This window comes from Haliaeetus albicilla, chromosome 3, assembly GCF_947461875.1.
Source record: "Haliaeetus albicilla chromosome 3, bHalAlb1.1, whole genome shotgun sequence".
NCBI classification, from domain to species: domain Eukaryota; kingdom Metazoa; phylum Chordata; class Aves; order Accipitriformes; family Accipitridae; genus Haliaeetus; species Haliaeetus albicilla.
Window position 1 is genome coordinate 8,077,741 of NC_091485.1, and position 14,092 is coordinate 8,091,832.

Genomic DNA, 14,092 nt, shown 5'->3' on the forward strand with positions numbered 1-14,092 from the left:
CAGACTTCTATAGTACAGGTGCCATTTAAAGTGATCAGGTTACTGTATCATAATTAGTTACCATTTATCTGTTGAACCTTCATAATTGACTGTATGTGTGCTCCTGATCTGGAGCAATTGTAATGCCAAATGTTTTCATTTAGGTCTGCCCATGTAGGTTGCAGTTGTGTGACATTACCTACCTACAGGTCAGAAAATAGCTTTATTTTATAGAAAGTTTCAGAAAAGAGAAAATTTCTGCAATCAAAAATAGCATATGATTCTGACATAATTCCTTATTTTAGTAACTCATGCTTTCTTTCATCTTTCATGTTTGGTCAGATGACATTTCCTTGATGCAATATGGTATCTCCTTTATTTTTAAGGAGAGGCAGTGCACCAGAAGATAAAAATTCAACTCAGTGGTCCTCCTGTACCGAGGAAAATGTTTCAAGGTGATAGAACTATTACTTATATAAAGCTCCTCATATATACAAATCAGCATTTAGAATTTTCAAATGAATTTTCTACAATTTTCCATTGTATAAAAAGATCTGCTTTAAGTGACATCATTAAGGGTGATTGTATATGTGAAAGAGGGGACTGTAATAAGGACAGAATCTGTGATAATGGACAATTTTAATTACATAGTTATGATTGGAAAACAGCTATGCAAAACCCAAAGATGATAATATGAATTATAGTTCAAGACTGGGCAAAGCCATTCTGTCATAATTTCAGGGAATGAAATTGCACAGAAAATTTTACATAAAATTTGTAAAATATCTACAAAATTTTGTACACCATGGGAAGACTTGGCAATTATCAAGGCTGGATATGTAATACTCTCCTCGAGATGATCCTAGCTGCCTGTCACAGGCTAATGTTTTCTGGAAAACTTCTTGACTTCCAAGTAACACCTTTAATATCTTCACCAAATATGCCCAGTAAAGCTAATGGCTTTCAAGTTATACTCTCCAGGGCACTTGCAGCGTAGACAACAATAAAGTCCAGTTTTGCTTTGCCACCTGATGAGAAAGTAACTCCAAAAACTGCACGAGAAGGAAATGATGGAAGCCTTTTTCGGTTGACCCATAGTCTCCATTCTGCACTAAATCTCTTCTCAGCCACAGAAAACATTTAAGATACTGGAAAGAAATATCAAATAGGAATATGCAAAGGAAAAGTTAAGGGTTTTCAGATGTCACCTGGAAATCAAGATTACATTAAATAGCAGATTAACATGAATGGCTACTCAAGCCACCCTTACTACCAGCCACTGTCAATCACTGTACCCCAGTTTACATCTCAGAGCAGGAGGTGCTTTTGATTCTGCCATTAGGAATGTGAGGGCAAGAAGAATTGTTGCAGAGGTAGAAGGGGTATAATCTCCAGCAGAGGAGGCGGAATAGAAACAACTGCAAGTTGTAGGATAGGAATACTATTGTGGCTTGTTGGAGTGTTTTGAACTTGGCATGAATTCTGCCTAATTTTGCTTTGTATTTTATAGATTGCCTGCACAAGATACGGCTTGAAAATGGCAATTGTCTCACCACTGGGAATATGTATCTCTAGGTTTGGTTTCTCATAACCTGTATTGAAATAAACCAGTGTGTTTCAGATGTTTCTGGACTGGCACTTTCTTTTTGCTGTTAGAAAGTCTGATGCTGTGTGATATTTCCAAAGAGATTTTGTTTGGGTATTCTCCAACGTGGAGATGAGCACTACTGATGAGCACTGCGAAATAATTCAAGAAATGGCTGCAGAGCCTGCAACTGAAATTCATCTCAGCTAAATCTAAACAGGGAGGGGGGTTACAGAGGTCAAATGTAGTTACGTAGTATGTAAAGAGTAGAGTGAGCAAATAACTGAAAGGCTTTTGAAAAATATATAAACAGTCTGGTCGAAAGACAGACTGAGGTGGGTTTATACAAATAAGCAAAAGAAAGTTAAAAGGATAATTAGAGGAGCAAAGAAATAATATTGAATGTCAAGTTGTATGGAATATTTCAATTAAGGGCTCTTCAACTATATCTGTAATAGAGACTTAGGTTCAAAGGTTAAATTGTCCCATTAAAAACACTGATGGGGGATTGAAGACAGGGCACAAGGAAATGGCAATTTGTTAAATATTATTTAGCTTCTGTTATTACAGCTGAAGAAGAAGATGGAAAACTGCTTGGGAGAAGAAACACATATCTTAAAAGGATAGGTCAGCTCCTAACAAGGTGCAGGTAAAATTGGAAGTAAATGAGTCATTTGGCTGCAAATGTACATTTGCCTGGTGTGATAGAAGGAAGTGTAGGTGATACAGGAAATACGCTCTAATTGGCTATAAATTAGGGAGGTTCTAGCTTATTATCAACATTTTTTTGTATGTAACCTTTATGGCAGGTCTCATATAGCACTGGGGTAGCACAAATACCTTTACAGTCATTTTCCTCAGTGCAGCTCATCATGGGCTTTTATAAAGTGAAGTAATAGAAGTTATGCACGTTAGTGGCAGATTAATACACCAAGACATACTACCCAAATCTGAGGGAACATGCAATAGAAGAGCAGAACCAGTCCAAACCTGTACTGAAGAACTGTATGGAAATAAATGTTGGGAAAACCTAAGAAGATTCTTACAAAATATACAGAAATATATTTCCTCAGATCAGATACCAGTACTGCAATGAAATATTAAAGCTCTGAGCTGGAAGAGTATCACAGCATATAAATGAATACACTAACCAGCTCAATTTATAAACTGTGAGTAAAATTCAAGTAGAGTATCATATTCAAAAGAGCTGGAAATGTTCATATGGCATAAGTTTTAAAATAAAACTACAGAAGAAAAGCAGCATACACAGTATAATGAGATGAATTAGACTATTTTTGCAACAGAGACAAATAAAAGTAATATACAATGCACAGTGACTATAAAGACTTAAATACAAGATGAGGTTTCTGTGATTAAATACTTCTTGAAAACAGAAGTTAAGGACCTTTTATTTCCAAAATTCCCTGTTTACTATTTCCCTAAAGATAGGTGGACATTCAAAAGTATCTCCAATTAAAACAGTGTGAATTGAGAGTTTCTGGGAGTTTTGAGTATCTGGCAATTTGAGTGCATCATCTTTCTTAACACCATTTTTTTCCAGTGAAGAGTCAGACCTGCGCTGCCTTCTGCAGCCTTGATTTAGCATTTTCACTTTTTTATTGCTTACAGGCAAGATTGGCTTGATCAGCCTCTTCTCTGTGACAGCTATCATCAGCAAAAACAGTTTTCTTTGGTGTATCCCATCTTCTTTTTATATCTTTGAACCAGCAGAAGCTATGAGCTAAACCATAGGAGGGAAGAGCCTTTAGGATGCAAAATGGAAAGTGGATGGCTGGAAAGCTGTCCAGAAACCAATCTTCCCCTAATTATAGGGGTCTAGACAGCTAAAATAGCAGGTACAGCTGTGAATTGGAGAAATAGTAGCAGGCTTTGTCATACACACTATGGAAAAACTTTCCATTAGCCAGTTTTGGGCCTTTAGGGTGAGCTCTAGAAGTCTCTGCAAATAGAAAGCTTTTTTGTCATTTGATTTTTCTCTTTGTAAAAGATCACAGACGAGGGGAGAGTCACATTAAGAATCTCAAGCCTTGTTCTTGACTAAAACTCTTCACATCTCAGATGCAATACCAATAGATTTATTTCCACTTCAGTCCTCACAGACTATATATCCCTTATATATTCCCTGCCAGCTCTACAGCAAAATATACCTGCTTCATCATGGGACTTGATAATTGTAACTTCCTTTTTAAAAAGCTCTCATCAGGTTTGTCACATCACCTCTGAATCTAAGAACTCAACTGCTGTGCTATTCTGATGAATTGGAAGTATATTATGCTATTCCTTTTTTCTGTACGGTAACTGCTTCTTAAACAGCTGATTTATTATAAAATGCCACTATTTTTTAAAGCTCTTACTAATGTGGGCCCTGGCTCTGTTCTTGAATCTCATTTTGACAGGTATCTGTGCTGTGTGTATCTCCCATTATTTAAATACCATACTGTCACCTCTTTGGAAGATAAATGTCTTTTGCATTGTTTGCTTCAAATTTAAGGTCATTCTAAATTATGTCACGATGTATATTTTTATGTCTTTATGTTGTTTAAAATTACAAATGTCACAATGGAATGCGAGGAAAGATATCAATAAATTGTTATTATCACCATGGTGGCAATCATCTTTGTTATTTCAGTACTTTGGATGCAAAAAGAAAACATAATCACCAATAACCTGTTATATTTATTACACTTATGTAAAAAGTTTCTGTATTTCAACAAAATTCTCAATATGAACAATATATGCTAAAAGGTAAGACTTGAGGCTTAAATCAGATTAAAGCACAAATCTGCTTTTATCATAAAAGGAGAGAGAAAAAAGCCCTTGAATTATTTTCCTTTTTCTTGCTACATATCTCAAGCCATTACTGCCAACCCATCAAATGAAAACTGCATCTTCTAGAAGCTAAAATTGCGAACACTACAAGTCATGTTGCAGTTGACATGAAAACAACCATTGCTGGCATATCTTGTATTTTTACAGCTGACTATTCTCTCTCTGACATTTTTAGTAAAGTTGAGCAATATCCAGATTCCAGCCTTGATACCAGTCGGCACAGCAACATTCATCTTAAGATGACATCTGTTGAGAATTTTTCAATAACTTAATGGTTATAAAGCATGTGAGGAGGGGGATAATAGAGGGATTATGACATAAAAATGCTAAAGCCCTTGTGGGGGAACTGCTGCACATAAAGTTTTGATTTGGTAATTCAAACTAATGCAGTTTGTAGTCCTCTAGAGAGAGGGCAATAATGGTGCACAATATGCTCTTAAACACTGATGCATAACACATTGTGCTAGAGCCAAAAGGCACTGTACAATATCATTATGGTGCAGAGAGAAGTAGCAACTTTGGGAGTTGCTTTCACAAAGACCTGAATGCACAGGTAACAAACAATGCCATTCCTCTTCTTTCTATGCTCCTTAATCTATCTGTTTGGGTATCCCAGGAAAACATGGCATTTATTGTTAATATGGTAAAATGCTAAAGCTAAGAGTACAAAGATCAGTGTCATGCAGCACACAGAGGCTTCATTTTTTTTTTTTACAGAAGGTGGATTGAGCAAGGTTAAAATTTAGGATTGTTTGTCTTTGAAAGGTAATGAAATAAGGAATGTAAGGATTTGGACAAAGCTAGAAAACATAGACAAAATTAAAGATCCCTCTACTTATAATGGACCCAAATTTAGTACTACTAATATTTCATTGTGGATAAAAAGCATGTAAAGACAAATCCTTAAAATGGAATAGACAATTATTATATAATTTATAAAAATCTTATTAAAAAATACAACGTACAAAGGATACATGTTCTTTTTTCTTTTGCCTATTTTATTATTGTTGCAATTGGTTTATTTAATTTACATTGCATGTGCTGCTGGATGTAATGTGGAACATAACATTTAAACGAGAACACAATTTTTTGATTACTTCTCTGGGACTTCTGGCAGTGTGAATTTAAGGTGACAAAACTAATCTGTTTGAATGACAAATTGTCTGTACTAGGACAAAGTAAAATAAAGAAATTAAAAACTCTACCATATTAACTGATTTTCAAGAAAATGCATGTCTAGATGATTTTTCAGTTCATAAGGACCCTATGAAGTTTGGACGACTCCATCATTCACTTCCTGTAAGTATAGTGACACCTTTTTGGATTTTCCAATCTGAGGGAAAAGTTTAAGAAAAAGGTCTTGTCATTTAAAATACTTTTTCTCCTGAGAATTCCTTTAAGATAAGTAAGAACTTTTGTGATTTTGCATCAATGGTGATTCATCTCATCTCCTTTTTTTCACCTGAAAATCAGTTTTCTAGTGCAAACTGGTCGATTTTTCTCGCCATACTTAATGGCACCAATATATGTAAAAACATCAACCAATTGCATCCCAATGTGCTTGTCCAATTATGTGGGAGCAGTGAGCCTATCTCCCTTGGCTGTCTCTAAAGAAGCAGCCCCGAGAACCAGCTTACCTAATTCCGACCGACAAAGATGGGTGGAAATTCTGTCTTAATGACCCAGTAGGGAAGCTGTGGAAAAAAATGGAGAAAGAGTTTCACACTCCTACACACAGGGGTCTAATGTCATTTCAGAGAGCGAGGGTAAATTTCTTGGCTTTCTGCTGCTACTCCAGACAGCTGTGGCTTTCCTGGAAGTCCTAGGTCATAGCTGCCATCTGTATGCTGATGTGCCAGGCAACTGAGGATGTGTAAAATGAGTTAGATGCTGCTGCTCCCTCTTCCACTCATCACAGGTCCTCTGCAGTAAGGGGAAAACCCGTCTGTCCTCAGCAAGGGCGTTAGAGAGAAGCCAGTGGGTCTGCTCCAGGTGGAGCCTTGCCCTTCCCTATGGTTTTCCAGCTCTCTGCTGCGTGAGAACCTGTTCGTCCTCCAGTGTGCTCCCGAGCCAGACAGTCTATGAAAAAGTACATCACGCCTCATCGTGCTCGAGAGACCCGCGCTTTGTGTACAGCGCTTGTGTCAGCAGAAAGCTCTGCGAAGGGGGCTCAGATCTTCTCAGAGAGAGTTATTTATGGGCTGTGTGATTGAGCTAAATTAAATTAATGTCTTTTTGGTATCCCAGAGCATACAGCGGCCAGCGTCTCCTCTTCTGTCACTTGGCTGCACTCTTGACATTTTTTTCTCACGCATTGCTGGTGATGGTAACAAGTTTTTAGGCTCCTTTCCTTTCCAGATCCTCCCATCTTTCCCATTAGGAGTCTGATCCAAAGGTTTGCTAAGCAAATGGAAGATTCTCCATCTAAAGTCAAGGTCTTAAATCAAGCCGTTTTGTGGGAATTTTCTTTTTCAGCTGAGGTGTTTTTAAGTTTAATCATGCCTCCGGGAACAAGAAGCTAGGAGACAGTGGATCCCCAGAAATGCAGGCCTTGCTTGTTAGGGTATTATCCAACAATACAGCAAACAAGACTTTGGCACTCCCAAAATTAGTGTTCTAAGGCAGCTGCGTGATGCAAATTGGTGCTGATCTGGGATAAATTCAGTCTGGGTTCAAATGTGCTCATTTAAATGTGTCCCACATAGCTTCTTCCTGGCAGAATCTATGTTGGATCACATACTGCCCATCGTAAAAAATGTGCTCTGTGATCGTGTGCTTACCTCTCATCTAGAGCAGAACAGTACTAGCCCATTTGTCTGCTGAAGCATAGATCTTTATGATTGTAAAGCTATGCCATTAGAGACATTTCTGAAAGGCGCAGTGCCCCCTTTGCTATCTTGAAACACCTGGAAAGGTGTAGAAACCTTGGATGTCGCAAACCTGTGAATGGTGGACAATGTTTCCTCACTCATGCTTGGTTCACAAGTGGCAAAGGTAAGTTTTCATCCCCACCGTTCCCTCTTGTTCATGAGGACAGAATGCCAGGCAACAACGACTGCACTCCTCCTCTAGGCCATAGCTCATTTACAGTGTGCATGCAAACCAGGGGGTGGACTTGGGAAAGTATACATGCTATCCCAAACATTCAGCAAGATAAGTGATTTAGACCCAAAAGAATAACTCCCCTTTTATCCATTTTTCCCAGCCTGCAGGTTCTGGGACATCTATCTCATGTGACGTATGAGACCCATATTATCTTTGAAAATATAATGTTGTGATACAAATAATGAAATTTTTTTTTAAATATTTTGTGACACATCTACCAATTAAAAGCCTCAAAAGTCTGCTCCATGCTTAAAACATAATGGTGGAAATTACATGGAATATATGTAAATCTTTTTATGTTTTCTTTATATATAGTATCGTAATCCCTAGAATGAGAATCTGCTGCATTGTTCCATTGCCAAAGTGATGTCTACAAATGAGGGCTCAGGGAATTGCTGCAGGCTTTCTGATGAACTGAGCCAACAAGCCACTGTGGACACAAGCCTGAGTTTTTGAATGAAGAAAGAAGAGGATTTACACATGCAAAGATATTTGTCTCTCTTCTCTTTCAGATTTCCAACAAACAACTCCTCCTTTCATTTACAGGCAACAATTGGAAATATAATGCAAAACCTAAAAATACTTGCATGCCCCAAGTCTTCTCCATCTTTTCCAGATATATAATTCTTTCCTGGTAAAAGATGCTACTCTTCTTTACAGTTGTCACTGATTAGTTAATTAATACAGTAACTTCAAAATTCACCATTTTAACCATCTTCTAAGCACTTCTAAAAATATTTAAATGCCATTTTGCAGACAAATTAGTTGTGAAACTATCTACCTATCTATCAGTGCAACTCTCAGTTAAAATTTTGTACAAATAAATATATTCTATATGTTATTCTTTTCAAAGAATGTTTGATCTAATAGCTTCTAAAGACGGAATCTTGTTTGATTTCCTCGTTGTTTAATACCTAAAAGAACAGTCTGAAAAAGACGAAAGATGTATTAGTTTGCTTAGCTACTTAGCATTAGAAGACTCAGTATTTTGTGAATTACAGAACAAGATTCAGTTTAAAGGATGAAATCTTTTTTTTCCACTGATCGCCTCCCTGCTTGAAAATAGTAAGTGGCCTTAAAGTGCCAAGGAGTTTTAAGAATTTTAAATTAATGTTAAATATTTTAAGCCTTTTTTATGGAAAAAAGGAATAAATTCAGTATACTCACACATTCAAAACCCAGATACTTAATGATATTTATAACAGACCTTATATACATTAGTGGTCTATGATGACTAGAATTACAAAGGAAACCAACAAAGAAAGAAAAATAGGACTGCCTTTCTCCCTAGACCCCTTGTGTCTGTGCATGGCCACCTCATGTGCTGGGATTTGAAGTATGTGGCTCTATGACACTTTGCACCCCTTATCTTTCCTTGTGGATTTGGATAGTATATATTTAGATGTTCGGCTATCGGCGCAGAGGAGAAAACTTTCCTGAATATGCTTCTGTAACTGTTTGCATACATAAGGCCATGGTATCTACAGATTTTGGGAAATAATTATGAAGTGTTAAGGCGCAGCAGTCAGCAATAGCTAGGGAACTTTCAAGGTCATGGCTGCTGAAATAAATTCTTGTATACTGTAAACAGTGTTTATTCATTTCTAAAAGAATAAGAGATAAAACATTTATTGCAGTTTTACATCACTTTCATGGTGTTTTTTGAAATGAATTGCTACCTACGCTCTAGACCCCTTCCAGTCAATCAGAATGCCGAATTTGCTTTCAAAAATGCTTATTTTATTCTACAAGAAAGCCATATTCCCTGAGAAAACATTTGTTACCAGCAGTTGTGCTTTGCTAGTCCACCGTCTGAGGTGAATCCAAGATTGGTTATGGTTTGAACGCAATCGCGACGTATACAAATAACTGTTTTTAAAGGCAGTATTCTTGCCGTAGTTTATATTCAAGGGTTTATAACTGAGGTGGTATATTAAGAAAAGTCTGTAGTTAAAATTCTGCAATGGAAAATGTCCCCCAAGTCAGAAGGCAGGACCCACTTTATCAAGTTTATAATTAAGCAATAATCCCAAGAAACGCAGTCATTACCAGCATTTAATGACTACTTTGTTGGTTAACAGCTCAACGTGAAGTTGAGGATTGTTAACACTCTATCAAACTTCTTGTTAAGTGTGCTAAGTTTTTATTTAAACACACTTGGATCGCAGCTGGAAAGCTGTGGGGGGAATCGGGTGTTCCCCAGTGGCTAATGACCAATTTTTTTCCATCACTCAGAACACAGGGCACATTCCTTTATGTTTATATAATAGCTGTTAACTACAGATGGCTGGTGCCACCCGATTTTGATACTTTGTGTGACCTTAGCCATCTACTGTATCTGTAGCCAGTTGATGTCCTTTTGCTGCTGAGCTTTTGTGGAATAACAGAAGTTTATCTCAGAGCCTTTTGGAGAATCCAGCCAAGAAGACGTAATAATTACTACAGAAATCAATAGTAAGACAAAAAGTGTAAGTACCTTTCCAAAAGCTATGACAACCTCTGCTGAAGTCAAAAGGAGCTGCAGCATACACCACTTCTGGAAATTAACGGAAGTATCACACGACTTCCTTGAACCATATGAATCAAGCAGCAACATTTTACCTGAAAAAGTTTCACCTAATCTCCCATTGGCAGTAATCGAGAGTAAGTACGATTTTAATCAGAATCAGATTTATTCTGATGGGCCAGAGAGGAAACTATTTTACCTTGTCGGGTGGGATGACTGGAAATTAATCTTGCAAAGCCTACTGAGCTAATTCAGCCTAGGAACATTAGCTGAAAAGCAAAGTCATGCCTCTGAATTAACTGCAATTTTTCTTCTGAACTGCCTGTGACAAGCAGCCATTTTCCTTTGTTTGATGTGGAAGCAGAGGTGCTGCTACATTTAGGGTTTACAATAACTTCCCGGACAGGTAGCAGCATTTTCACTGCAACTGAAGAAGCCTTAAACCAGCGGCATGGGTCGGACTTGCCAAAAAAGCAACAAGGAGAGGGAGAGAGGGTAACAGAAGCGATGTCATGCATGGGTTTGTTGACTTTGTGGAATACCCACAACAGTCGCGGAGTCAGACAAATTCCGCCTAATCAACCCGATAACTTATTATCAAAAGGATCTATTTCTTTGTCACGTCTGTCAGGGTAATCCGGAATTCATTATCATATTAATGTCCTGACTGGGCTCCTCTGGACCTCTGAGTTTTGTTTGTTGAAGAGCTTCCTGGGGCGTTTGGAGAAACAAAGCGCGCTCTCTGGAACATGAGGCATTCAGCGCGGCGTACAGATGGGCCCGGGCTCTTTGTTCCTCTCTGCCTGGGAGGCTGTTATGGGAAGCAGCCAACCTGCAGTCTGTCACAGTGAACATTGTCAAGTCATTGTGTACTTTTAATTGTTACTATGTACATGGAATCTGAAAGGTCGCTCTGGATATATAGTACAAGTGCACAGAGCCCTTTGCCAGACCAAACAGCTGTCCTGTGGTGTTCCCATATTCAGCTCCAGTCACCTTTCCCTCATTGAAGGATCCTTCTGACAGAGCAATTAAAACATACGATTTATTTACTAAACAGTCAATAAGGAAATCTTAGAAGTGCACTCTTTCACCACTTCACTGTTTCCCATGTGGCTGTCTTAACAGGTCCTTTTATATCTAAGCAATTATTTCTGCCCCAATGATATTACAGACCCGGCAAGATTAATTAAAGAGCCGACAGCAAAGTACAATAACGACCCCAAAATACAATCAAAGAGGTCAAACTGTATACCAAATTCTGCTCTTAGACATTCCTACATAAAATAAAACTCCGTAAGTTTGGCTGGCCCACAAGAGATGAACTACATTCTTCTCTTTATTAAAGATATGTGAATATTTCTATAGAAGACTTTGTGTAGCTTCTCATTTTTATCTGCAGTATAAAAGAATCAGTCTTAAAGGAAAACTTAATTGTATATGGTGTGAATAATCCTTGGCTGTAGAAGCACTACTCACCAGGGAGTCTACAAGCCATGTTCAGTCTAGATATGTTAATATTTGTCTTCCCATCGTGCACCTCAGCTTTTGTTTAGAAAAATATGAATGCTTGCTAAACACAGCTGAACACTAATATGATGGTATTCCCAAATCTTTGCTAAGTAAATGTGGTTTAGCAATATTGCCGCATAAGCAAATTCAAAGATTAATAAATACTTAAAAATTATTAGGTTTAAGACACAAATGCAGAGAGATTTCCAGTTCCTGCCCACTTTGCTTATCCCAGAAGTGCAAAATAGGAAGAAGCCATACAAAATGTGTTGTGAAGAATATGGTCATTCTCCTATGGCTGTGCTGTATTAAAACTTGATAATTAATAATTTGCATGCTGCATATATGTAAAAAGTAATAAATGTGTATATAAAATCATATTGATACATATGTGTATGTGGGGAAAAATACTATATTTAATGTCCTTAAAACTAGAATTTAACATTAAAAAATCAGAGATAATGAACATAGATTAACTTCAATCCAGCTTCTAAAGTATTATATAGGGAGCTTTTCATGATTAACAGTACTCTATGTAATTCTGAGGGCCTTACACTGATGAAAATGTACATCTAGTTATATACCGAACCAGGTATTCTTTAATTTGCTAATGATTTCCAACTCTTTTTGGGGGTGGGGTCCTTTTCCTCTTTTCTTTTCCTGTTTGTTGTCGCTGCTGGTTTTCCCTGTTTATTTCCCCTGTTCCTTATCCTTGTCTTTACCCTTATCCTTATCTCTACCTTATCCTTTTTTTTTTGCCTTGAGTATAGAACATCAGAAAATCTGGTTAAGTATTGCAGCAACATATGATAATGAAAATAACCTTCAGAATTTTCCAATACCCATTTCAGACATCCATTTATGACAATGAGATATATTTTTATGATATTATTGTTGTTGTTTTTGTTATTAGTATTATTGTTATTCTCCAGTGCTTCCTAATGATCCTGGTTATAGAAGTGAAAACAGTGAGACTTATACAATTAAATCTGTGAAATTTATTATGATGACAGCCTTTCCAGCTAACATTACTAACATCCATTTAGCTAACCGCATTTCTCAGTCACTCTTTGTTTACACGAATAGTTATATATATTCAGTGTTTGTTTAGGTATTAGTAACAATTGAGCTTCATTCATCTCCTGCACCTGCCGGATGAAGACACTAGCAGATCACCTCAGCTTGCAAATCCTTTTCATTTCCCTGAAAAAGTCTGAAACCCCTTGCTTTCCTGACTTGGGATTTAAACCAATTGGTCTGTGACTCAGATCGCTGAGGGTACCTTACTAGAATCACAGTGAAAGAATGAAAAAACTTATGGAAGCTCCAACACTAACTGCTCCAACACTAACTGCTACAACAATAATCTCCCAAGCTGGGGCTTAGACCTTGGTTTATAGCAATTCTTACTCCAGTTGCATAAAAAAAACCTGTTTCTGAATAAAGAAGAAGTAGCATACTTCTCAAACTGGGATTGTGTCTGAGTACTCCAAAGCAATCTGTAGGTGGCCATAAATAAACCTACGGTCAGCTTTTGTTTAGAAGTTCTCAGCGTTGATCAAGAAACCTCTGCAGGCACAGAAGTCTGCAAAGTACAAGGCAAAGCAGGCCAAAGCAGTACCCTATGTAACAGTTGAAAGAGTGTTTTTTGTGATGCATTTGTACTCAATACACTTTTTACAGCCTTTCGCCTGAGACTATTTGCTTAAGATTTTGCTTTTTCACAAAAAAGAAACAGAGAGAATTTTGGCCAAGAGCAATTACACACATCATGAGAAAAAATTCCATGTTGTGGGCTGTTTTATTTCACCTTAGCCTTCCCTGGAAAATTCCGTGAGGTGAAAACTCACAGTGAGCAAATCTGTGCTGAGGTTGATGAACCTAGTGCTCAGTCCATAGGACACCATACTCAGTGGAAATAAGACATTTCACTTCTGTGAAAAGTTCCTAATAGGCCTAAATCATTTTCATAATTTTTCTGGAATATATTTTGTGACGGTCTAGAACCATTTCAAATCACCCATTTTCTTTGAGAGGCTTGATAAAAGCCAATAATGAACACTTGTACTTATAATATCTAAGATTATACCCAATACAATACAATAGCCTGCTTATACCCTAGCATAGCCTTAAATCCATGTTGGGACTGCTCTGCTTTTTTTTTTTTTTTTTTTAATTAATAACTGTACAAATGGTGAAGACTATAAAACAGCTACCTGGAGGTCAGTATCGGGATTTGCTAATACTGCTTCACGGGAGGATATAGGTATAGAGGAGGGATCCCGGGATGCGCTGCTGACCACGGGCTGTCCCCCACTCCTCCCCTCTGCTTCTCCCACCGAGCCAGTCTGGGGGGGGCAGGCAGGATGCCAAAAAAAGAAAAAGAAGGAATACTCTTCTGTCAGTTTACTCCACTGAGCCGTCCCTCCAGGGAGCTGGACAAGTACCACTGCCAGGGCAGGAGAGGAGGCAGGCGCACATAGCCGGGGCCAGGAGAAAAGGCAGGGAAGAGGGAAGATCGCTCTGTCTGGTGGCAGTTAGCTGTCAGATCAGAT